Raw genomic sequence first — 24,214 nt, forward strand, 5'->3', positions numbered from 1 at the left:
CACAAGGGCACCAAGACTTGTGTTTGGGTACCCAAAGTTCTTGTATCTAATGCCAAAGGACCCAAAACCGTTTGGGTACCTAAAATCAAGAACTAAACTTGTTTTGTAGGTTTATGCATCTGGGGGCTCAAGTTGGATCATCGACAGCGGGTGCACAAACCATATGACAGGGGAGAAGAAAATGTTCTCCTCCTATGAGAAAAACTAAGACCCCCAAAGAGCGATCACATTCGGGGATGGAAATCAAGGTTTGGTCAAAGGATTGGGTAAAATTGCTATATCTCCTGACCATTCCATTTCCAATGTTTTTCTTGTAGACTCTTTAGATTACAACTTGCTTTCAGTTTCGCAATTATGTAAAATGGGTTACAACTGTCTTTTTACGGATACAGGTGTTATTGTCTTTAGAAGAAGTGATGATTCAATAGCATTTAAGGGAGTGTTAGAGGGTCAGCTATACTTAGTAGATTTTGATAGAGCTGAACTCGACACTTGCTTAATTGCTAAGACTAACATGGGCTGGCTCTGGCATCGCCGACTAGCACATGTTGGAATGAAGAATCTTCACAAGCTTCTAAAGGGAGAACACATTTTGGAACTAACAAATGTTCATTTTGAGAAAGACAGGATTTGTAGCGCATGTCAGGCAGGGAAACAAGTTGGTGTTCATCATCCACACAAGAACATCATGACGACTAACAGGCCACTCGAGCTCCTACACATGGACCTTTTCGGCCCGATAGCTTACATAAGCATCGGCGGGAGTAAGTACTGTCTAGTTATTGTGGATGATTATTCTCGCTTCACTTGGGTGTTCTTTTTACAGAAAAAATCTCATACCCAAGAGACCTTAAAGGGATTCTTGAGACGGGCTCAAAACGAGTTCGGCTTAAGGATCAAGAAAATTAGAAGCGACAACGGTACGGAGTTCAAGAACTCTCAAATCGAAGGCTTTCTTGAGGAGGAGGGCATCGAGCATGAGTTCTCTTCTCCCTACACGCCACAACAAAATGGTGTAGTGGAGAGGAAGAATAGAACTCTATTGGACATGGCAAGAACCATGCTTGATGAATATAAGACTTCGGATCGGTTTTGGGCTGAGGCGGTCAACACCGCCTGCTACGCCATCAACCGGTTATATCTACACTGAATCCTCAAGAAGACATCATATGAACTCCTAACCGGTAAAAAGCCCAATGTTTCGTATTTTAGAGTCTTTGGTAGCAAATGCTTTATTCTTGTTAAAAGAGGTAGAAAATCCAAATTTGCTCCTAAGACTGTAGAAGGCTTTTTAATAGGATATGATTCAAACACAAGGGCATATAGAGTCTTTAACAAGTCCTCTGGACAAGTTGAAGTTTCTTGTGACATTGTGTTTGATGAGACTAACGGCTCTCAAGTAGAGCAAGTTGATCTTGATGAGATAGGTGATGAAGAGGCTCCGTGCGTCGCGCTAAGGAACATGTCCATTGGGGATGTGTGTCCTAAGGAATATGAAGAGTCTCCAAATGCACAAGATCAACCATCTTCCTCCACACAAGCATCTCCACCAACTCAAGATGAGGATAAGGCTCAAAATGATGAAGGAGAAGATCAAGATGTTGAGCCACCTCGAGAGGAGAGCAATGATCAAGGGGGAGATGCCCATGATCAAGATGAGGAAGATGAACAAGTTCCAAGACCGCCACACCCAAGAGTCCACCAAGCAATCCAACGAGATCACCCCGTGAACACCATCCTCGGCGATATTCAAAAGGGGGTAACTACTCGATCTCGTGTTGCTAATTTTTGTGAACATTACTCTTTTGTTTCCTCTATTGAGCCACACAGGATAGAGGAAGCACTACAAGATTCGGATTGGGTGGTGGCAATGCAAGAGGAGCTCAACAACTTCACTAGGAACGAGGTATGGCATTTAGTTCTACGTCCTAATCAAAATGTTGTAGGAACCAAGTGGGTCTTCCGCAACAAGCAAGATGAGCATGGTGTGGTGACAAGGAACAAAGCCCGACTTGTGGCCAAAGGATATTCACAAGTCAAAGGTTTGGATTTCGGTGAAACCTATGCACCCGTAGCTAGGCTAGAATCAATTCGCATTTTACTTGCCTATGCTACTTACCATGGCTTCAAGCTTTACCAAATGGACGTGAAGAGTGCCTTCCTCAATGGACCAATCAAAGAGGAGGTCTATGTTGAGCAACCTCCCGGCTTTGAAGATAGTGAGTACCCTAACTATGTTTGCAAACTCTCTAAGGCGCTTTATGGGCTCAAGCAAGCCCCAAGAGCATGGTATGAATGTCTAAGAGATTTTCTTATCACTAATGGCTTCAAAGTCGGAAAGGCCGATCCTACACTCTTTACCAAAACACTTGAAAATGATTTGTTTGTATGCCAAATTTATGTTGAGGATATCATATTTGGGTCTACTAACGAATCTACTTGTGAAGAGTTTAGTAGGATCATGACACAAAAATTCGAGATGTCTATGATGGGGGAGTTGAAGTACTTCTTAGGATTTCAAGTGAAGCACTCCAAGAGGGCACCTTCATTAGCCAAACGAAGTATATTCAAGACATTCTAAACAAGTTTGGGATGAAGGATGCCAAACCCATCAAGACACCCATGGGAACCAATGGGCATCTCGACCTCGACACGGGAGGTAAATCCGTCGATCAAAAGGTATACCAGTCGATGATAGGTTCTTTACTCTATTTATGTGCTTCACGACCGGACATAATGCTTTCCGTATGCATGTGTGCAAGATTCCAAGCCGACCCTAAGGAAGCTCACCTTACGGTCGTAAAACGAATCTTGAGATATTTGGTTTATACTCCTAAGTTTGGGCTTTGGTACCCTCGGGGATCCACATTTGATTTAATTGGTTATTCGGATGCCGATTGGGCAGGGTGTAAAATCAATAGAAAGAGCACATCGGGGACTTGCCAGTTCTTGGGAAGGTCCCGAGTGTCTTGGGCTGCAAAGAAACAAAATTCCGTAGCTCTTTCTACCACCGAAGCCGAGTATATTGCCGCAGGCCATTGTTGCGCGCAATTGCTTTGGATGAGGCAAACCCTTAGGGACTACGGTTACAAATTAACCAAAGTTCCTCTTTATGTGATAATGAAAGTGCAATCCGCATGGCGGATAATCCCGTTGAGCATAGCCGCACTAAACACATAGCCATTCGGTATCATTTCTTAAGGGATCACCAACAAAAGGGGGATATCGAGATTGCATATATCAACACTAAAGAACAATTAACCGATATCTTTACCAAGCCACTAGATGAACAAACTTTTAACAAACTTAGGCATGGGCTAAATATTCTTGATTCTAGGAATTTCTTTTGATGTTTTGCACACATAGCTCATAAATATACCTTTGATCATGTCTCTTTTATATGCTATGACTAATGTGCTTTCAAGTGTATTTCAAACCAAGTCATAGATTGAAAGGGAAAAAGAGTCTTCAGCGAAGACAAAGGCTTCCACTCCACTCCATCAAATTACTCATCCTTCGCCGTCGCTTCGAGCAACTCTCCAACTTTGGTATAATCTTCACTCATATTTTGTTTGCCAAAGGGGAGAAAGTAGTAACAAGGGCTTATATTTCACTCAAGTATCCGTTTTTGGCGATTCATGCCAAAGGGGGAGAAAGTATTAGCCCAAAGCAAAAGGACCGCACCACCACCAATTTTCAAAATTTTAAAGGTCTTGAAATGATGAATTTTTCAATTTAGTATCTTATGTTTGATAGAATTTCAAATTGGTTCACTCTCTTCAAAAACTAACATCTAAAACCCTCTTGAACACTAAGAGGAGGATTTTATTGAGGGGGAGTTTTGTTTAGTCAAAGGAAAAGCATTTGAAACAGGGGGAGAAAATTTCAAATCTTGAAAATGCTTCTCAAAATCTTATTCATTTACCTTTGACTATTTGCAAAAGGACTTTGAAAAGAATTTACAAAAGGACTTGCAAAAACAAAACATGTGGTGCAAGTGTGGTCCAAAATGTTAAATATAAAGAAACAATCCATGCATATCTTATGTGAATTAATAGTGGTTCAATTCTAAGTAACCTTTGCACTTACAATTATGCAAACTAGTTCAATTATGCACTTTTATATTTGCTTTGGTTTGTGTTGGCATCAATCACCAAAAAGGGGGAGATTGAAAGGGAATTAGGCTTACACCTTTTTCCTAATTGATTTTGGTGGTTGAATTGCCAAACACAAGTAATTGAACTAACTAGTTTGCTCGAGTCTATAAGTTTTACAGGTGCCAAAGGTTCACAACAAGCCAATATAAAAGACCAAAGATGGGTTCAAATAAAGAGAGCTAAATACATCCCAATGGCACCCTGGTCTGGCGCACCGGACTGTCCGGTGTGCCACCGGACAGTGTCCGGTGCACCAGGGCACTCGACGCTGAACTCGCTACCTTCGAGAAAATGGGAGGCCGCTCCGCTATAATTCACCGGACTGTCCGGTGTGCCAGCGGAGCAACGACTACTTTACGAGCAACGATCGACTGCAATGCATTTAATGTGCGCCTGCGCGCGCAGAGGACAGAGCACGCGCAGTTGGCGCACTGGACAATCTACAGGACCTGTCCGGTGCACCACCGGACAGCCTAGAGGCCCCACCTGTCAGAGCTCCAACGGTCGAACCCCAATGGGTGGCTGACGTGGCTAGCGCACCGGACAGTGTCCGGTGGCGCACCGGACTGTCCGGTGCGCCATGCGACAGCAGCCTTCCAACGACCATATTTTGGTGGTTGGGGCTATAAATACCCCAACCACCCCACATTCAATGGCATCCAAGTTTTCCACCTTCAACACATTACAAGAGCTATAGCATTCAATTCTAGACACATCCAAAGAGATCAAATCCTCTCCCAAGTCCGGAATCACTCCAAATAAAATAGTGACTAGAGAGAGGGACATTTGTGTTCATTTGAGCTCTTGCGCTTGGATTGCTTCTTTTCTTTCTCATTCTTCTTGTGATCAAACTCATTTGTAATCAAGGCAAGAGACACCAATTGTGTGGTGGTCCTTGCGGGAACTTTGTGTTCCGATTGATTGAGAAGAGAAGCTCACTCGGTCTAAGTGACCGTTTGAGAGAGGGAAAGGGTTGAAAGAGACCCGGTCTTTGTGACCACCTCAACGTGGAGTAGGTTTGCAAGAACCGAACCTCGGTAAAACAAATCCTTGTGTCTCACGCTTTATTTGCCCGTGATTTGTTTTTCACCCTCTCTCTCGGACTCGTTCTTATTTCTAACGCTAACCCGGCTTGTAGTTGTGCTTAAGTTTATAAATTTCAGATTCGCCCTATTCACCCCCCCTCTAGGCGACTTTCAGTATATCACACATGTGGAATCATTTGGTTGAAAATGTTTCTGTTTTGCGGAATCATTTGGTTGATGCTTGTTGTGGATAGAAAACTGAAGCTAGTGTTTGCATCTAACTGTAGGCTCATTTGATTTGAGGCTCTGGTCTCTCTCGCCACTCTAATAGTAGGCCGACCCACATCTCCTTGACCACCACCGCCTCTGTAGCCTCCACGAAGGTTCCACGTAAACACCATACACTGTCCTTGAGTTGTATTTCCCATTGTTGAGAACCCACATGTTGTACAGAAGATCTATCTATGCGACTTGTACCATTTAAACCTAGGGATCACAAATAAATTACAGTAGGAATAACAAAACGCGTCCCCTTTGCAAAGCTTCGACTGTGATATTGGGTGCATTAACACCATGTATGACTGGAAGTTCTTCAACTGATGATGACTATTGCATTTTTTATGAAACCTAAAGCCGTGTTTCCATCTAATTGTAGGCCCATTTGACTGTAGTCTCCGGTCTCTCTCTCCACTCTAACTACGGGCCGACCCGCGTCTCCTCGACCATCACCACCTTGACGATCTCTGTGAAGGTATTTTCTTCTTTCTTTGATGCATATTATTAGAATTAGTTTGTTAGTTAAAATTTGATGCATGATTTCTTTGATGTCTAGTGATCCTTCCTAATAGAAGAAGGGCATAATGATGTTTATTTACACATTTTTTATTTATGTTTGTATGCTTAATGATGTTTGTTTACACATTTTTTATTTATGTTTGTATGCTTAATGATGTTTATTTACATATTTTTTATACATTGAGTTATTTGGTTTTGGAAATGGATGACAATAGAAGAAGGGCGATGTATGATGGATTCAATAGCGTGACTCTAGGTCACTCAAAGGAATGGGTTAGGGTTGCAAAACAATTCGTGGATCTCGCATTTTCCGGTGGATCTCGTGTGGTGAAGTGTCCGTGTACCAGGTGTCAGAATTTTATGTATGTGAGAAAGATCAAAGAACTGGAGCATCACCTTTGCAAGAATGGGTTTATGCCTAACTATCTTGTGTGGCACTCACATGGAGAAGTAGAGCAGAATATGACAGAGTCAGAAAGAATTGATGATGATGAGGAGGATCGGATGGATGACTTGGTGGCTGATATTAGTAGAGAGTATCCAACATTGGCCTCAGAACAGGCTACACCGGATGAAGTGCAGGAGTTTTATAAGCTTCTTCACGCGTCAGAGGAAAAAGTGCATGACGACACCACTGTGACCATGTTGCAGGTGGTTACACGTCTTATGGCAATGAAGGCAAAGTATAACTTCTCGAATAATTGCTATAACGATATAATCAATCTGATTATTGATCTCATCCCATCGAACCATAAGATGCCAAAAGACTTATACCAGTCTAAAAATATTGTGTCCGGTCTTGGGATGAAGTATAAGAAGATTGATGTGTGCGAAGATAATTGCATGTTGTTCTGGAAGGAATATGAAGCGGCCACCCATTGTCAGAAATGCGGTAAATAAAGATATGCGGAGGTACTAAAAGAGGATGGAGCTACTTTTGCTACAAAAGTGGCAGTTAAACAACTTCGATATATGCCCATCACTCCAAGGCTTAAACGTCTGTTTTTAACCCCAGAAACTGCGAAGCTAATGTTGTGGCATAAGGAAGGAGAACGTGAGATCCAAGACCCAGACATTACGATGCATCCATCAGATGGCGATGCTTGGAAGGCTCTGGATCGTTTTGACCCAGAATTTGCAAGAGACGCTAGGAGTGTTCGTCTAGGCTTGTCCACTGATGGTTTCACTCCTTACGACAACAGTTCAACTTCATACTCTTGTTGGCCGATTTTCATCATGCCCTACAACCCCCCTCCCAACAAATGCATGAAAGAAGGGTTCATATTTCTTGCCCTTATTATTCTAGGGCCTAAACATCCTGGAAAAAAGATCAATGTATTCATGCAACCGTTGATTGAAGAGTTCAAAGAGCTATGGGTAGGGGTAAAGGCTTATGATGGTCATCTAAAACGTGAATTTACCTTATGTGCTGTATATTTGTGGTCAATTCATGATTTGCCTGCATATGGTATTTGGTCTGGCTGGTGTGTCCACGGTCGACTGTGTTGTCCCATATGCATTGTGGCGAAACCGCCCAAATTATTCCAGCTTAAGTGCCCAAGTCGCACCTTTAAGGGCAGCAACACACTTAAATAGGAATAACCCATCAGTCCCTCGGATCTAGTCCGATAAAGCCTCTTACCAGGATCGAATACCACTAGCTCACACGAAGGTGAGGCATAGAGAAATACAATAAAACATAATACCACAAATTTAATAAGTATCATTAGTGATTACATTATCGGAGTTTTAGAAATAATAATCATAAATTTCAATGCAGCGGAAATAACTAACGGAGAAAACCGAGTAACATGGCGAAGTCACACCATCACCCAATCAAGGAGGTACCTGCAAAAATTATGCAACAAGCAAGGCTGAGTATACTAATACTCAGCTAGACTTACCCGGTGTGAGGAGTCTACTCCTCTACCTCTAGACATGCAGCTGTTCGGCTGAGGGGTTTGGTTTGCCAAAAGCACTAGTTGAGTCTAAAATCAAGTTTTAGCTTTTCAAGTTTTAGTATGATCCTTTTAAACTAGATGAGTACCTAGCTATCTATACATGGTATCAAACATTTTATCAATCAATATCTTTTGCCACTCACCTCATTTCCACTTATTACTCAATGCATTACAATGGATCAAGCAGTCTCATTAGCTGCGAGAAGCAGACGATTCGAATCGAGTTTTTAAACCTTGCAAGGTAAACCTAAACACACGACGTGGCGAGGCACTCCGTCCCCATCGATTCCCTATCAACAGATCAGGGCTCACCGCCTTGGCGTACAATGCTTCACTGACCCCGACTGCCGTCGTGCAGTGACCGCACTTGTACCCACCAGAACCGGAATGGGAGACCACGTCTCAGGTCGCGTGAGGGATAAAGTCTGTTGCTAGGTTCACTCAGGTACTAGGCTTACCGATTTACCATATTTCTCGGCATGTGCTTAGTACGTTCAAACGCTTGACACAGGTATCCACACGTTAATCCTTATTCCAATTTCGTCTCGTAGACTACGCATCCCCATGGATCCGTGTCCATAGACCATCATTCTGTTATCAAAGTGGATACAACCAATTCCTGACCTCGCGCGAGTGCTAGAAAAATCACTCGACTTCTACCGAGATCCCTAATTAGTAAAGCAGCTACTCGACCTAGCATACTTGTATCCATCACAAAGGAAATCCTGAGTTCATGCAACTAAGGTTTCAGTCAACTCCTACACTTAAGTGCACAGTACAAGCCTACAAACATTAAGTACAGTAAAATAGCATATAGAATTGGTTATGCATAAAACCGGGGCTTGCCTTTTCTTTAACACTTAGGTAGTGTTTGCTGGGTGGCACTCGCTTGGCGAGCATCCACTGGTTATGTCCATCATTCTTCAGGTCGTCCACCAACTGCATCTTGTGGTTGGCACCACATCACTTGCACGAGCATCATCTTTTGGTCCTAAATGAGATGCAAGATGCATATGTATGAATATAATGAAATAGCACAAGATACTTTAAGTACATGCTAGCGAATTAAACACTAAGTAGCAAGACTTCATAAGCAACCACACACACTAGCGTTAGCTAACTACATATCATCGAGCGCACAACATTAACACCACTAAAAGACGACAAACATTTTGTATATTTACGCAACACAATTACGACCGCATAAGTACGAGCATTTATTTAATTTGCTACGGCTTTTCATTAGTTCTTCTATTTATCACACAAAAGCACCACCGACCACACAAGTTCAATAGAGGACATAGGCATCAATGTCTATGGAAATTCTATATCGCAATCAACTAGAGGAAGAAACATATAAAACATGACACATAGGCAATATTAAGCTTAGCCATTTCCAGTCTATGTCCTGTTAAGTGCTAACTAAGCATTTTTAGCCAAAAAGGGTGAACTCAACCATCAAATGGACACTTGCAGATTTTTGGACAGCAATACAACAGTTACTTGTTTTAATCATATCTCTTCAATTATTAATCCAAAAATAGCGAACTAGGGCTTTCTAGAAAGCTTAAAAGGTGAACTAACTCTTTGGTATTTTGACCTCAACCTGATTCATCACTTAGCAAGTGTTAGACTACCCGTCTAGGGTTTGGGGTGTTCCCCTTGTAATTACCGTCTCACCCTCACTGTAATGGGCCTGGCCCATTTACTAAGTCTATTAATACCACTCCCAACCCTGTTTAGGGTTATGGGTTCGCATTCCAACATGGTATCAACTTAGGTTTAGGTTTTCCAACAGCAGCTACAGCCGCCGGGGGCTTCCTCCTCCCCTACAGCCGCCGCCGGCCCCCCAGCCACCGGCCTCCCTCCCCCCGTCGGCTCCCAGCCGCCGGCCTCCCAACTCCGGCCCTCCCTCCCTCCCTGCTCGCCACGCCGCCAGCAGTTCCGGTGCCCCGACGTCGCCCCAGCCTTGACTGCGCCGGTCCCTCTCCCTCAGCCGCTGGCCTCCCATCGCCGGCCCTCCCTCCCTGTCCGTCGTGTCGCTAGTTGGCCCGACGCCCCGTCGACACTCCAGCCACGTCCGCGCCAGGCCGCTGCCGCGCCGCCAGCCGCGACCGCGCCAGGAGGCTGCCACGCCGCTAGCCGGACCGCGCTCGGCCGCAGAAGCCCCACCGCGCATCCGTCCAGACGCCCCTGCTGCGTCTTCGCCCGATGGACGCCTCCACTGCCGCCACCACTGCGGCCAAATCCAACGTCAGGGTCACCACTGGCCCTGGCACACACGCCCCTACTGCACTCAGCAGCGAGCTTGCCCATGGAGGGGCCCCCTACATCGCCGGCCTTGGGCCGATCCACGCCGCTTCCCCACTGCCCCTGCGCCGCGGCTCCCCGCCGGGCTTCCCTGCCTTCGCTTCACCCACCTGGAGTCACACAGTCGTGCCCTCCGCACTCCCCACCACCGAATCCCCGCTCGTCGGCACCCTCGCTACGATCCAGGCCGCTGTGACGGCCTCGCGGGAGCGCGAGCGCGCTGCCTCCCTCGCCCTAGAGCGTGAGCGTGCCCTGGGCGCCGCTTTGACCACCAGATGGCCACCACGCAGCGCCTCCTCGGCCGCCCGACACGATGTGGAGCCCCTAGAGGACCCCAACGCCTCTGACCTCGACGGCAACCTCATCACTGCTCTCCACGCTCAAGCCGCCGGCCTGCACAACATCCGGGCCCTCGTGTCCGTGGTGTTGGATCCGGCGTCTTCCCACTACCCCCGTTGGCGAGGATAGGTCCTTCTCACGCTGCGGCGGTTCGTCCTTGACGATCATGTCCTCGTCGACCATGACACTCCGTCGCCTCACTCCTGGTGCCTCATGGACAACGTTGTCCTCTCGTGTCTCCACGGCATCATCACCGTTGAGCTACATGACATCATCCACGACCAGGCGGACACTGCGCGCCAGGCGTGGCTCGCTCTCGAGGACCAGTTCCTCGGGAATCGGGATGCTCAGGCACTCCACCTCGATGACCAATTCCACCTGTTCTCTCAGGGGGACCTCTCCGTGGGAGAATACTGCTGCCAGATGAAGGGCCTGGCTGACTCTCTCCGCGATCTCGGCGAGCCAGTTGCCGATCGTACCTTGATGTTGAACCTCCTGCGTGGCCTCAGCCCCCGCTACGGCCACCTGAAGGCTCTCATCAAGAGGAGCGTGCCCTTCCCCACCTTCCACGCCGCGAGGAACGAGCTTCTCCTCGAGGAGCTCACCATGGCGCATGAGGCGCCCACTCCTGCCTCGGCTCTCTACAGCGCTCCTACCAGCGGTCAGCCACCTTAGGGGGGCCAGGCCACCCGTCCTCCATCGACCGGGGCTCCTGCCCGCCCTCCACCCCCCGTCCCGACGACCCCTCGTCCGACTTCCACGACCGACGGAGGTCGTCGCTCCCGCAAGGGCGACTGTGAGGGTGGCGGACCCTCTCGTGGTGGTCCCTCCAGCCGGGGTGGCGGCCACACGTGGCCGTCCTTCTACAACCCCTGGACCGGGACCATCGCCATGTGGACGGGCCAGGCACCGAGTGCCCCCCGTCCCTCGGCGCCGGCCCTCCTGACTGCACCTCTCTACGGCATGCCCCCACCGCCTCCGTACGGTGTGCCCATCGTGCCCCAGGCTCCGCCCGCGCTCCTGCACCCGGGGACCCCCACCTCGACGACTTGGTCCCCGCCGGCTGGAGGTTGGGACAACGCCTCCCTCGCTGCTGCTTTCAGCACCATGGCGATGACCCCTCCCTCCTCCGACTGTGTGATCGACTCCGGTGCCTCCTACCATACCACTCCCACTGCATGCATGCTCTCCCGCTCTCATTCCCCCTTTCCTCTCACCCATCCTCGATCGTCGTTGGAAACGGTTCCACTCTGCCAGTAACCTCAGTAGGTGCCTCGGTTCTCCCTGGGTCGTTTTACCTCAATGATGTTCTCGTAGCTCCCCACATCACTCACAATCTCCTTTCTGTCCGTCGTTTCACCACTGACAACTCATGTTCCATTGAGTTTGACCCCTCTGGTTTTTCTGTGAAGGATCTGGCCACCAGGACCCCTCTCGCCTGCTGTGACAGCTCGGGACCGCTCTACACGCTCCAGCCCTCTACCGCCGACGTGTCTCCACCTCCCGTTCTGGTCTCCACCACCTCCTCCACCACTTGGCATCGTCGTCTCGGCCATCCTGGACCCGACGTCTTGACCAAGATTACCAGTAGTCTAGATCCTTCATGTAGTAGGGGACATTTTGAGGGCCTCTGTCACGCTTGTCAGTTAGGTCGACACACTCGTCTCCCATTTACTACTTCCTCTTCTCGGGCTGAGCAGGCTTTTGACCTGGTTCACTGTGATCTTTGGACCTCCCCTGTACTCAGTCTTTCTGGTTATAAATACTATTTGGTGATTTTGGATGATTTTCCCATTTTCTCTGGACCTTCCCGCTTCAGTTGAAGTCGGACACATTCACCACCCTCACACACTTCTTCACCTAGGTATCCACTCAGTTTCGTCGCCCGGTCCGTGCTCTGCAGTGTGACAATGGCCGCGAGTTCAACAACAACGCCTCTCGTTCTTTCTTCCTCACTCATGGCGTCCAGTTGCGTTTCTCGTGCCCCTACACCTCTGCACAGAACGGCCGAGCCGAACGCATGATCCGCACCACCACCAATATGCTCCGCTGCCTTCTCTTCCAGGCGTCTCTCCCTGCTAGCTACTGGGCAGAGGCCCTGCACACTGCCACCCACCTCCTCAACTGTCTTCCCTCGAAGGCGGTGCGCCACCCTACCCCTCACTTCGCCCTATACGGCACAGCCCCTTCCTATGACCACCTTCGCGTGTTTGGCTGTGCCTGCTACCCTAACACTTCCGCTACCGCTCCTCATAAGCTTTCTCCTCGCTCCACCCGCTGTCTATTCCTTGGCTACTCTCCTGACCACAAGGGGTACCGGTGTCTGGACCTCACCTACCACCGCATCATCATCTCTCGTCATGTCATCTTCGACGAAGATGTGTTTCCCCTTGCTGGCTCCACCCCACCCACCGATCTTGATTCCCTCCTCGAGTCCGATCCGATTCCTCCCCAACCTCCGGCTCCCCGTCTTGCGCCGTTACCTGCTCCTCGTGCGGCCACGATGACCTCTTCTGCGCCACGCGCGGCCCCGTCGACCCCGCCTGCGCCACGCGCGGCCACGTCGATCATACCTGCCCCCAGCGCGGCCCCGTCGATCCTGCCTGCGCCACGCGCGGCCCCGTCGACCCCGCCTGCGCCACGCGCGGCCCTGTCGACCCCGGCTCGCTTCGCCAACCCCGCACTCGTCTACCATCGCCGCGGCCACGCCACTACCTCGGCGCCCCCCGACTCGGGCCCATCGACGAGCGCGGCCCGCTTCGCCGACCCTACCGTCGTCTATCACCGCCGCGAGCCGGCCACACCCGCCACTCTCGACGTTCCAGCGGTTCGCTCCGAGTCGTCCGTTTACCACCCGGTCGCCATCCACCGCGACCCCAAGCACGTTCACCCGATGGTGACTCGGCGCGCTGCTAGCGTTCTCTGCCCCGTCGACCGGCTGATCCTGGCAGCTGCTACGTCTAGCACTCCACCCGACGCTTCCCCGGTGCCCTCCTCCGTTCGCACTGCCCTCGTCGACCCACATTGGTGTTGTGCAATGGAGGAGGAGTACGCGGCCCTCTTGGCCAACCACACCAAGGACCTGGTGCCGCGTCCACCAGGCACCAACGTGGTCACCGGCAAGTGGCTATTTCGCCACAAGCTGACCTCGGATGGCTCCCTCGACCGCTACAAGGCCCGTTGGGTTCTTCGGGGCTTCACCCAGCGCCCCAGAGTGGACTACGACGAGACCTTCAGCCCCGTCGTTAAGTTCGCCACTGTTCGCGCCATCCTCTCCCTCGCCCTCTCCCATGACTGGGCGATCCATCAGCTCGATGTCAAGAATGCCTTCCTCCATGGCACTCTGACGGAGACTGTCTACTGCAGCCAGCCCACCGGCTTCGTCGACGCTGACCGTCCGGATCTGGTTTGCCGGCTGAATCGGTCCCTGTACGGCCTCAAGCAGGCGCCATGGGCTTGGTACAGTCGCTTCGCCTCCTACCTGTCCTCCATCGGCTTCGTCGAGGCCAAGTCAGACACGTCCCTGTTCATCTACCGGCGCGGCGACGACACCGTCTACCTCCTGCTCTACGTCGACGACATTGTGCTCACGGCATCCACCGCCAACCTTCTACACCGCACGATCGTCGCCCTTCAGCGGGAGTTCGCGATGAAGGACCTGGGGCCCCTACACCACTTCCTCGGCATCACCGCCGAACGACGGCCTCAGGGTCTCTTCCTCCACCAGCGCCAGTACGCCATCGACATCCTGGAGCGGGCTGGCATGTCTGACTGCAAGCCCTACTCCACGTCTGTCGACACTCAGGCGAAGCTCTCTGAGGACGACGGGCCTCCGGTCGCCGACGCGACGTCATACCGGAGCCACACCAGCGCGCTCCAGTACCTCACGTTCTCCAAGCCCGACATCGCTTACGCCGTCCAGCAGGTGTGCCTGCATATGCACACTCCGCGGGAGCCCCATCTCACTGCGCTCAAGCGGATTCTGCGCTACCTCCGGGGCTCCCTCGACTACGGCCTCCTACTCCACCCATCCCCGACGTCGGAGCTCGTGGTCTACACCGACGTTGACTAGGCTGGCTGTCCCGACACGCGCCGGTCCACCTCCGGCTACGCCGTGTTCCTGGGCGCCAACCTCGTCTCTTGGGCCACCAAGTGGCAGCCCATCGTCTCTCGCTCCAGCGCTGAGGCCGAGTACCGTGCCGTGGCCAACGGTGTGGTAGAGGCCTCCTGGTGGGGCCAGCTCCACAGTCCCCTTCAGCGCGCCACTCTCGTCTACTACGACAACGTCAGTGCGGTCTACCTATCCACCAACCCCGTGCAGCATCAGCGCACGAAGCACGTAGAGATCGACCTGCACTTCGTCCGCTAGCGTGTCGCTGCCGATGACGTTCGGGTTCTCAGCGTCCCCACCACTCTGCAGTTCGCCGACATCTTCACCAAGGGGCTACCGTCGAGTGTATTCTTAGACTTTCGATCCAGTCTCAACATCTGTACAGGATAGAGTTGTGACTGCGGGGGGGTGTTAGACTACTCGTCTAGGGTTTGGGGTGTTCCCCTTGTAATTACCATCTCACCCTCACTGTAATGGGCCTGGCCCTTTTACTAAGTCTATTAATACCACTCCCAACCCTGTTTAGGGTTATGGGTTCGCATTCCAACAGCAAGGTCAAAAAGTGCAATCACAGCAGCTCTGTCCAGATTTGGACAGATTCAGACTTGCAAATTCAAAAATTCACAAATAAAGATTCAGACATCCAAACAAAGTGATCCTAGACTTTCTGTAAAGGTAATAAAATTGTCTACATATCATTTATAAACATCTCAAGGTGATTCAATATTTAACTAAGGATAAAAGACACTAGAAGACTTTGCTATCCAGAACTGGACAGATTCAGTCTTCACACTTTAAACATCCATAACTTAATCTTTAGACCACCAAAAAGAGTGATCCAAGACTTTTTGGAAAGCATAGCAAAAGTACTACATAAATTTTATAATCACCAAGAAGTGATTCCAGGTTTAATCAAATCAAACATTACAGTTTTCGAAATCTGTTCTGACAGTGGACAGAACACAGCAACCAAGTTATAAAATTCATAACTCTTAAACCATCATGCCTATGGTTGCGAAATTTTAACACAAACAAGATAACAAAAGAATCTACAACTTTATTATAACGACCATGAACAGATTGTAACATTAAATTGAGCAAACAATGCAGTTTCTGAAATCTGTACAGAAATTGGACAGATTCAGTTACTGAATTTGTAAAAAACATAACTCCTAAACGATCAGACTTATGGCTGTCAAATTTTAACACCAGCAAGATAATAAAGTTATTTCCCACTTTTCTATAGCACATAACTACAGAAAATACAATTTAGTTCATCAAACATAGAGCACAGGGAAATCACTGCGTGCAGTCCAAAACAGCAATTAATAAATTTCAGCTCCTATACAATTCAAGAATCGCCGCGTTCTAGATACTTGAATTATTCTAACACTTTGATAATTGTTAGAGTTAAAATAACCAAGTGAGAACTAACAAGTAGACTTACTAATTTTTATACAAGTTATTTCGTGCGCTAGAACTACCATACACAATTAATCAACGCATTCACCACAATCATCAAATCTGGCATATATGTATATCGAAGCGCTTTTCACTCAATATTGTGCATTTTAACTTAGACATCACATGATCACTAATACTTGTCATCCGCGACCATAACCATACGCATTTAGACTACAACAAGCAAATCATCGTGATTATGAGCTTAACCAAACCATCTAACAAGTTGGTCAACCAAAGCAATAACATAGGCCGCTATACAACCTACACGTCGGCTTGCCTATTACTATCGCAATCCGAGACACAACATATATATATATATAACAATCACTTAACTCAATTGACTCCTACGTAACAGGAGTTGGCTAACACAGTATAAAACTTAGCAAACCATTTTAGACATTGTGACTCAAAATATGGGTGGGAGCAGATTAATTAGCTTCTCTTAACCATTTCTCAACTTAAATTGGATAACACACAAGTCACTAAAATAGCACATTGTTGGGGTCTAACATAGAGGTACTAACACATGGCGTAAAATTCCATAAGATTACATTTGCTACTGAGGGACCTAAAGCACTTAGGTGCACATCTTATCGGATTGTTCTTCCATTTTTAACAAGGACTGACTTATGAACGCTACTCGCCTCCAATAATTATTGGGCTGCGATAACGCTCATACAAGATATCTAATCGATCAACAAGACATTTATTTATCCCATGGGCATGGAATGTGATGATTGACAAAGCGAAGCATCAGATTGCCATACAACAAAAATCATGACAACACCGATAGATACTATCCACTAACCGTTTGAAAAAAAACCAAACTTACTTCTCGCTTGCCACTACATCACTCCTCAATCACACGACCATCATGAGCATACTTCACACGACTATATAATAGCGATCTAAGCGTCGTGTTACACAATACATACATCCTTTCTCGTTGCGAGTATAACCATAATGCGGCATATACCCGCACTCCTCAATCAATTATCTTACGCCACCACTAATAAAATACACCACGGCACACACAAATACGTGTCCCCATATTACGCACAAGACATCAACCGCACAAGTGACTCCAACATGACTAATCATACCCTCATTTGCATCGACTATCACAATCACCGATCACATGCATAAAACAAATACACTCTTCACGTAGACACCTATCGATGCATTCCCTAAAACATGATCCGCATTTATTTATTTAAACTTAGTCTTCGCGTCAAACAACACATCACATATATTCCTATCGAAATATAAAAAACATCCGAGTTCTTTTCTACTTCTTTTTCTTTCGCCACAAACTTCAATCCATACCAAAACAATTTTTTACACATATACACACATGCACATCATCGACCAAAGCTTAAATAGATTAATCCACAAACTACCAAGTGAACAACCTGGACGAATCGAGGCTAGTCACATGGGCTGTCCATAAGGCTTGGCGTTTCGTCGAACGGGCAAAGCGTGAAGCGCGGCGTCGACCACTAGCTGCGATTAGACACACACAACGGTTCAACATTTTTATCGAGAACACAAAAACAAAACAAAAAAATGTGATAGCAGCAAGGGAGCGGGGTGTCTCACCGGGGGTCGACGTCGTCGCGAGCGAGGCTGTGCAGCGAGCACGAGAGCGATGACACGCGATGAGGGGAGTGGAGATCGAACGGGAGGGCTGCTGCACTATGGAGGAGAGGGAGTCCTTGCTGTTTGTCGCTGGGGACAGAGAGGGGCAGGGAAAGGCATTGCTTGGGTGCTCGGATGGGGGAGCCGAGGGGGAGAAGGTCGCTGTGCAGAGGAGGTCGACCAGGGGTGGAGAAGGGCGCCGAGAACATGGGCTTTGGACGCCATGGCCATGGCTGCTGGCCGAGCAGGGAAGAACAGGGGGAGGGTGCTGGCTAGGAGAGGGCAGAGGTCCAACCACGGCCAAGGGGGAGAAGGGAAGCCAGACATGGGATAGAGGTCCCTGCGCCATGGGGAAGAAATCAAGCTCCCTGCTGATTGCCGTGGAGACCAGGGAGGAAGAGAAGGGGTGCCGACTGCTGCTGCGCAAGGGAGAAGGAGCAGTGGGCGTCGAGCAGCAGGAGGGGAGAGCTCGCGGCCATGGGGAAGAGCTCGAGCGCCGTTGACGGCCAGGGAGGGATCTGCGCGTTGGGGAAGAAGACTCCACGGAAGAGACGGCTGGGAGAAGAGAGAAAGGGAGTGGCAGCTAAAAAAGAATAGGGGTGGGAGTGAAAAATGACCAAGTGCAAGGGAAGGGGTCCATATTTATAGACATGTGCTAGGGTTAGGGTTCCAAATGGGCTGGGTTGGGCTTGGCCCAATACACTAAATTGGCTATGCTAATTATATTCCATTTTATTTTGTGGCATTTTGATCAAACACGGATTATCGGAACGCTAATTATTTCCCAGAATAAAAATGCTCCTGCGGAATTCATCTCTACGGAGAACAGAGCGAAATAGATTTTGGAAGATCGGGCGATTAACTCGACCGAGAGTTTGATTTGACTTCGCTCAGCAACAAATCCCTACGCATGATCCGAAAATAAATTGTCTCGGGATACGACCGACTTTCAAATTTATGATTGGAAGAGACAAATCGCGACATTTAAAAATCGTCGCCGATGTTGGTTTTTGAAATCGGATTAGACACAGAAGTATTAAGCCGAGTCGGATAAGAATTGATTAGAGGACGACATATTGAGTATTCCGTGTGAGAGTACGGACTTGGATTAGAATAGTCGGACATCGATCAAAGTCCAAGGAATCGGATTCAGACACAGCTCGACTAGCAACTGTCGAGCGTTTGATTAAATGAGCTTCAGATGAGGTTTATAATTCAAGAATGATTTTCGAGTTTGCATTCGTGCCTAGAAATAAAAGTTTTAACATGCTCCAAGTTTGGCCTTCTGTGAGACTGAATAACTCCGAATTTGGTGAAATGTGTACGAATAGTCTGGATAATCAGATACATACGTGAGCGAGAAATAGAAATTTTCACTGAGCATCTGAGATTGGGACAAATCTCCCGACATAACGTGAAATTGACACATGGGGTGTCACATGCATGGGGGACACACAAGCATATTGATTGGAGCATGGTAAAAAGGTCTCATTCTTTGATTGTCATCGACGGTTTCTTCCATCCAATCACCTGTTTCGAAATGATACAAAGTCATTTAGAAGAGGCATAAAAGTTAAAGACGGTCCACCAAAACGTTTAATGGGTGAAGATATCATGATACAACATCGTGCCCTTCAAAGGGTTGCAGAAGGTCATGAGTTTGAAGGCTATGGTCAAGATCACAACTAGACTCATATTTCTTTTCTCTGGGAACTTCCGTATGCGAAGGTATTGATTTTACCACACAACATAGATTTGATGCACCAAGAGCGCAATGTTGCTGAAAGCATCAGAAGCATGTGTCTAAACATTAAGGGTAAAACAAAAGAGAACATCAATGCCAGGAAAGATTTAGCTAATCTTTGCGATCGCCCTAGCCTTGAGGTCAAATTAAATCCTAATGGAAAGGAGAGGACACCACGAGCTCCATACTGTCTAAAGCCGGAAGAGCAAAAAGAAGTATTTAGATGGTTGAAAATGTTGAAGTTTCCAGACCGCTATGCAGCTAACATAAAACATATTGTTAACCTCGACACTAATAAATTAAATGGTTTGAAGGCTCACGATTATCATATTTTGATGGAAAGACTTATGCCGGTAATGTTCCGTGGCTATTTGAAGCCTCCTTTGTGGAAGATGATTGCTGAACTTAGTTACATATATAGACATATATGTGCTAAGCATATCTCAAAGAAATTGATGATTCAATTTGAGAAACAAATCGTGGTGCTTGTATGCAAGATGGAAAAAGTATTTCCACCTGGATTTATGAATGTGATGCAACATTTCCTAGTGTACTTACCTTATGAAGCATTGGTAGGAGGACCAGTGCAGTTCCGATGGATGTATAGACAAGAAAGAGAATTGAAAAAACTTAGAGCTACTGTGCGGAACAAAGCAAGGGTTGAGGGGTGTATCGCAGAGGCCTTTGCAGCTAAAGAGATCACAATCTTCTGAAGTCAGTATTTATCACACACTAACAACGTGAATGCTCAGTCAACACGGTATCATACTGAAGAAGAAGAAGGTCCTTCGACCGACCTTAGTGTTTTTCTCTAGAAGGGGAAAGGGGTCGGGGCTTCTACTGCACATTATGTTGACATAAGAGAGCGTAATTTCACCATGCTCTACTTGTACACCAACATGGAGGAACTTGATCCATACTTTGAAATGTTTGATTCCATATATTTAGCTGGCCACAAACCTACACCAAAGAAACTGGATAATCTACGTATGAAAGGAATGAACGGAGGTCCATGTTTCGTTGAATGGTTCCACGAGCATGTAATTATCTCTTTATAATTTTCCTTTGTGTACTTAGTTTGCACATACGACTTGCTATTTACCTATATCTTTTTTCTACTCTATGTAGTGTAAGAAACTTGACTCTCTAGTCTCGGATGATTTGCGACAGATATCACATGGTCAGTTGAAAGCAAGAAAATATAGCCGCTATGATATTAATGGATACCGTTTTCGAACATCAAAATTAGAAAAAATCCGCCCGCAGGCAGCCACGACAAACAGTGGAGTAGTAGCAACTGCCACAAATGCAGACGGAGGCACTCATGACTATTATGGTGTTCTTCAAGACATAACAGAGTACACTCTTGGTGGGGCCAAAGAGTTCATGTTTGTGTTATTTGATTGTGAATGGTTTGATCCTCAACAAACCTGAGAGGATGAATTTGGAATTGTGGAGGTAAAGCATGAATCATGGTTTAAAGGCAGCGATTATAGCAATGTTGTGCTTGCACATCAAGCGCAACAGGTGTACTATCTAACATATCCTCATGAAAACTTGAAGTCTTGTTGGGTTGTATACAAAATTAAACCTGAAGTCCATCTGTTACGATATGATTATTACAACACAAATAACGAAGATGATGATTCTGTTAATATTTATCAAGAAGAAGGCGATCAGTTAGAAAATAGAGAATTTACTATATCTGAGGATTTAGGGATCAATGAAGTAGCTAGTCTCGCCATAGATTTGATGGTAGAAGAATCAGGTCCTTCTAGGGCAAGGACTCGTAGGTCACAGAGAATTCTTGAAAAACAACAAAGACTTGAAATAATTGAGCAGCGTGTTGCTGAAGCAGATTCTGATGCCGATGATTTTTGAAAAGTATATATATATATAAATTCTTGTATATGCATTCCTATTTCAATACTAAAAGTATATATAATTAAATTATTGTAATGAAATTTGTGCAGATGATGAGGGTCATGGACAAGCTCAAAGGGAAGAAGCGCGGAGACTGTGGTGACTCCTCGAGGTCACGGTCGACTAGGGGTTCAGGTGGTGGGGATACATCCTCTATGTTGTTCCAGGTATTTAATTTGTTTTATTTTCTTTTCTTCTATGTATGTAATAGTATTATCACCTTATTTTCGAGTACTTGATATATCTCATTGTTGATTATGTTTGTAGGGCTCTACAGCGTCAAGAGGCAACGGCTAGAGCAGCTCCTTGGTTGCATGGAGGAGCAGGGGCGCGAAGTGGCAAGCCATAGTGCACATGGGCAAGAGCGCGAGGTGGCAGGCCATAGTGCACCTGGGCAAGAGCGCGAGGTGGCAGGCCAAGGTGCACCTGGGCAAGAGCGCGAGGTGGCAGGCCACAATGCACTTGAGCCGGAGCGTGAGGCGATAGGCTCAAGTGGACCTATGCTAGAGCAGGACCACAATGCATTTGAGCAAGCGCGCGAGGCTGCAGACCACAATGCACCTAGGCAGGAGGACGAGCTGGCACGCCAAGGTTCACCGATGCGTGATGATGATGACTATGGGGAGGACTACGATGGAGAGGCCGATGACGAGGTTGTTACAACGACACAGGCAACAAACTTCAGGTAATTTTATTTTGACGATGAGTTCTATTTTTTGTTGGATTGATATTATTACCAGTGCACAATTTACAATTTTGTAGGTTTCGGCGGTCCCTTAGAGTTCCACCGACACAACCCTTGGACTAACGTAGGGTCATAAACCCTGCAGGAGAGAGGAGCTGGGTGGAGGTGGCGTGGAGTGGCAAAGGTCACCGGACACCAGTTAACACAGTGCTGGGATCTATAGCTCGTTTTCAATATCCAGGGGTGGTACAATTCAACGGGGCAGAGATAGAGGTGTATCACTGGGCTCACTAGGGCCTCAAACCATATGGACCCGACCGTACTCACCAAGACGCAGTGTGGTCATCGTTTTGGGTGAGTTTATTATTTCTTTTAAATTTACTTACCGTGGGCGTCTATAAATGAATTTAATTGCTTCTTCATTTTGCAGGAACAATTTAGATTGGACGAAACAGCGAACGAAGAACATGCAAAACGTGTATTCCACTATGCTGCTAGAAAAGTTATAAATGGTTCATTGTCAGATGCACGGGTCAAAGTTGTTACCGTGTACTTCAAGAAAGTGAAGGGTCAAAGAATGACCAACAAGCAGGCATGTGAAATCCACTTGACAGCTGAGGAGTACAAACAAAGTGAAGTGGACTGGCTCACTGCTCATCCTGAAGCTTGGGTCAAGCTCTGCGAGTACTGGGCCTCAGATGAGTACAAAGTGATTTCAGATAGAAATCGTTTGAACCAGAAGAGCAAACCGGGCCTCCATCGATTTGGAGCAGATGGATTTATTGGGAAATCACAACGAATGGTATGACGAGCTAAGTAACATTTAGTCTTTTTCCCTCAGACAAATTTGTATATTTTATTATGTCTCTTACTGCAGGAGGCTCATGATGGTGTTGAACCCCGATTCATTGACGTTTACATGGAGGGACACCGAGGTCCAGATCCAGAGCATCCAGAAGTTTTATGTGACGACAGCGCGACAGAAAAGCTGGTAGGTGTAAATAATAACTATCTATTCTTAATTAACTTGTGACTCATTTATAATTAACATAAATTGTTTTGTAGACTCGTTATGCCGAGGAGGTTAGGAGGAAAGCAGGAGACGATGATCTAGATTGGAGGGAGGCACCTTTCGATCCGGATGCAGCATATGTTGCTGGTGGTGGGCTACCACATGGGAGGTATGATAAGATCAAAGTTGTGATATATAAAAACTATTGGTTCATAACTTGTGATGTTTCTAGGTTGGGGATCGGTGATGGGGTTGTGAGTCGCGATAGCTTTGGTCGTCGGTCTGTTTCCTCGGTGGGGAGTAGATCTCGAACTTCAACTTCGAGGGAATGAGAGCTTGATGAGCAACTAAGACAACAACAACAAGTTCAACAACTATCTCAACAAGTTCAAATGATGCAGGGAATGCTGATGCAGGTAATAATTTTAGTAATCCGCTCAGAATCTGCCCATATTTTTTTATCTAACTCACTCTGAGCCTTAGACAACCCAAAATCGGTCTGGTCAATTGTTGAGTGATTTCTGCATTTCTTAGGAGGTTGTCACAGTCTGAATTGTAGCTCACGTTGACTATATTAGAAGAGGAAAAACCAGAAAAGGCTAAGGCATTCCAGACACCAAAAACACTATGTCGTGTGATATGAACATACATACTATGGTGATATGAACATACATACTATGTAGTCATATGTATGGAGAAAAAAATAGACAATGTTTTTTTTGCACATCGGCCAAGTGCGAGAACGCCAGGGCCAAGTACGTTGGCTACCAGTTCCCCAAGCCCTGCAGCCCCTAGCCTAGATATCATAGGTGTCGTCATGTGGCAAGGAGATCCTCTCCGTGGCCGGCCGGCCCCGCTTACCACTCTGGTGTACCTGGCTCTAGCTAGCTAGCTCCAGTGTGTGGTGAAGTGGGCTTTGATTCTTCCATCCTGTTGTCTAGACGTACGTTTTTATTTTGGCTTTTCCTGTTTGCTTTTTTGATTAGCTGATTTTTGTGTTATGTGTAATCGCAATTTCTGTCATCTGCTAGTTGCCTGCATCAGTGAATT

General features: G+C 47.2%; 1 long non-coding RNA gene across 1 annotated transcript; it reads left to right on the plus strand.

Moving 5' to 3' along the window:
• The first annotated feature begins 23,098 nt into the window (after positions 1-23,098).
• LOC109945533 (uncharacterized) lies at positions 23,099-23,487 on the plus strand. Its single transcript, XR_002268748.1, has 3 exons — positions 23,099-23,143; positions 23,218-23,333; positions 23,397-23,487. It is a non-coding gene; the product is annotated as an uncharacterized lncRNA (long non-coding RNA).
• Positions 23,488-24,214: the final 727 nt, after the last annotated feature.

The sequence above is a fragment of the Zea mays genome, chromosome 4, assembly GCF_902167145.1.
Source record: "Zea mays cultivar B73 chromosome 4, Zm-B73-REFERENCE-NAM-5.0, whole genome shotgun sequence".
In the NCBI taxonomy this organism is placed as follows: domain Eukaryota; kingdom Viridiplantae; phylum Streptophyta; class Magnoliopsida; order Poales; family Poaceae; genus Zea; species Zea mays.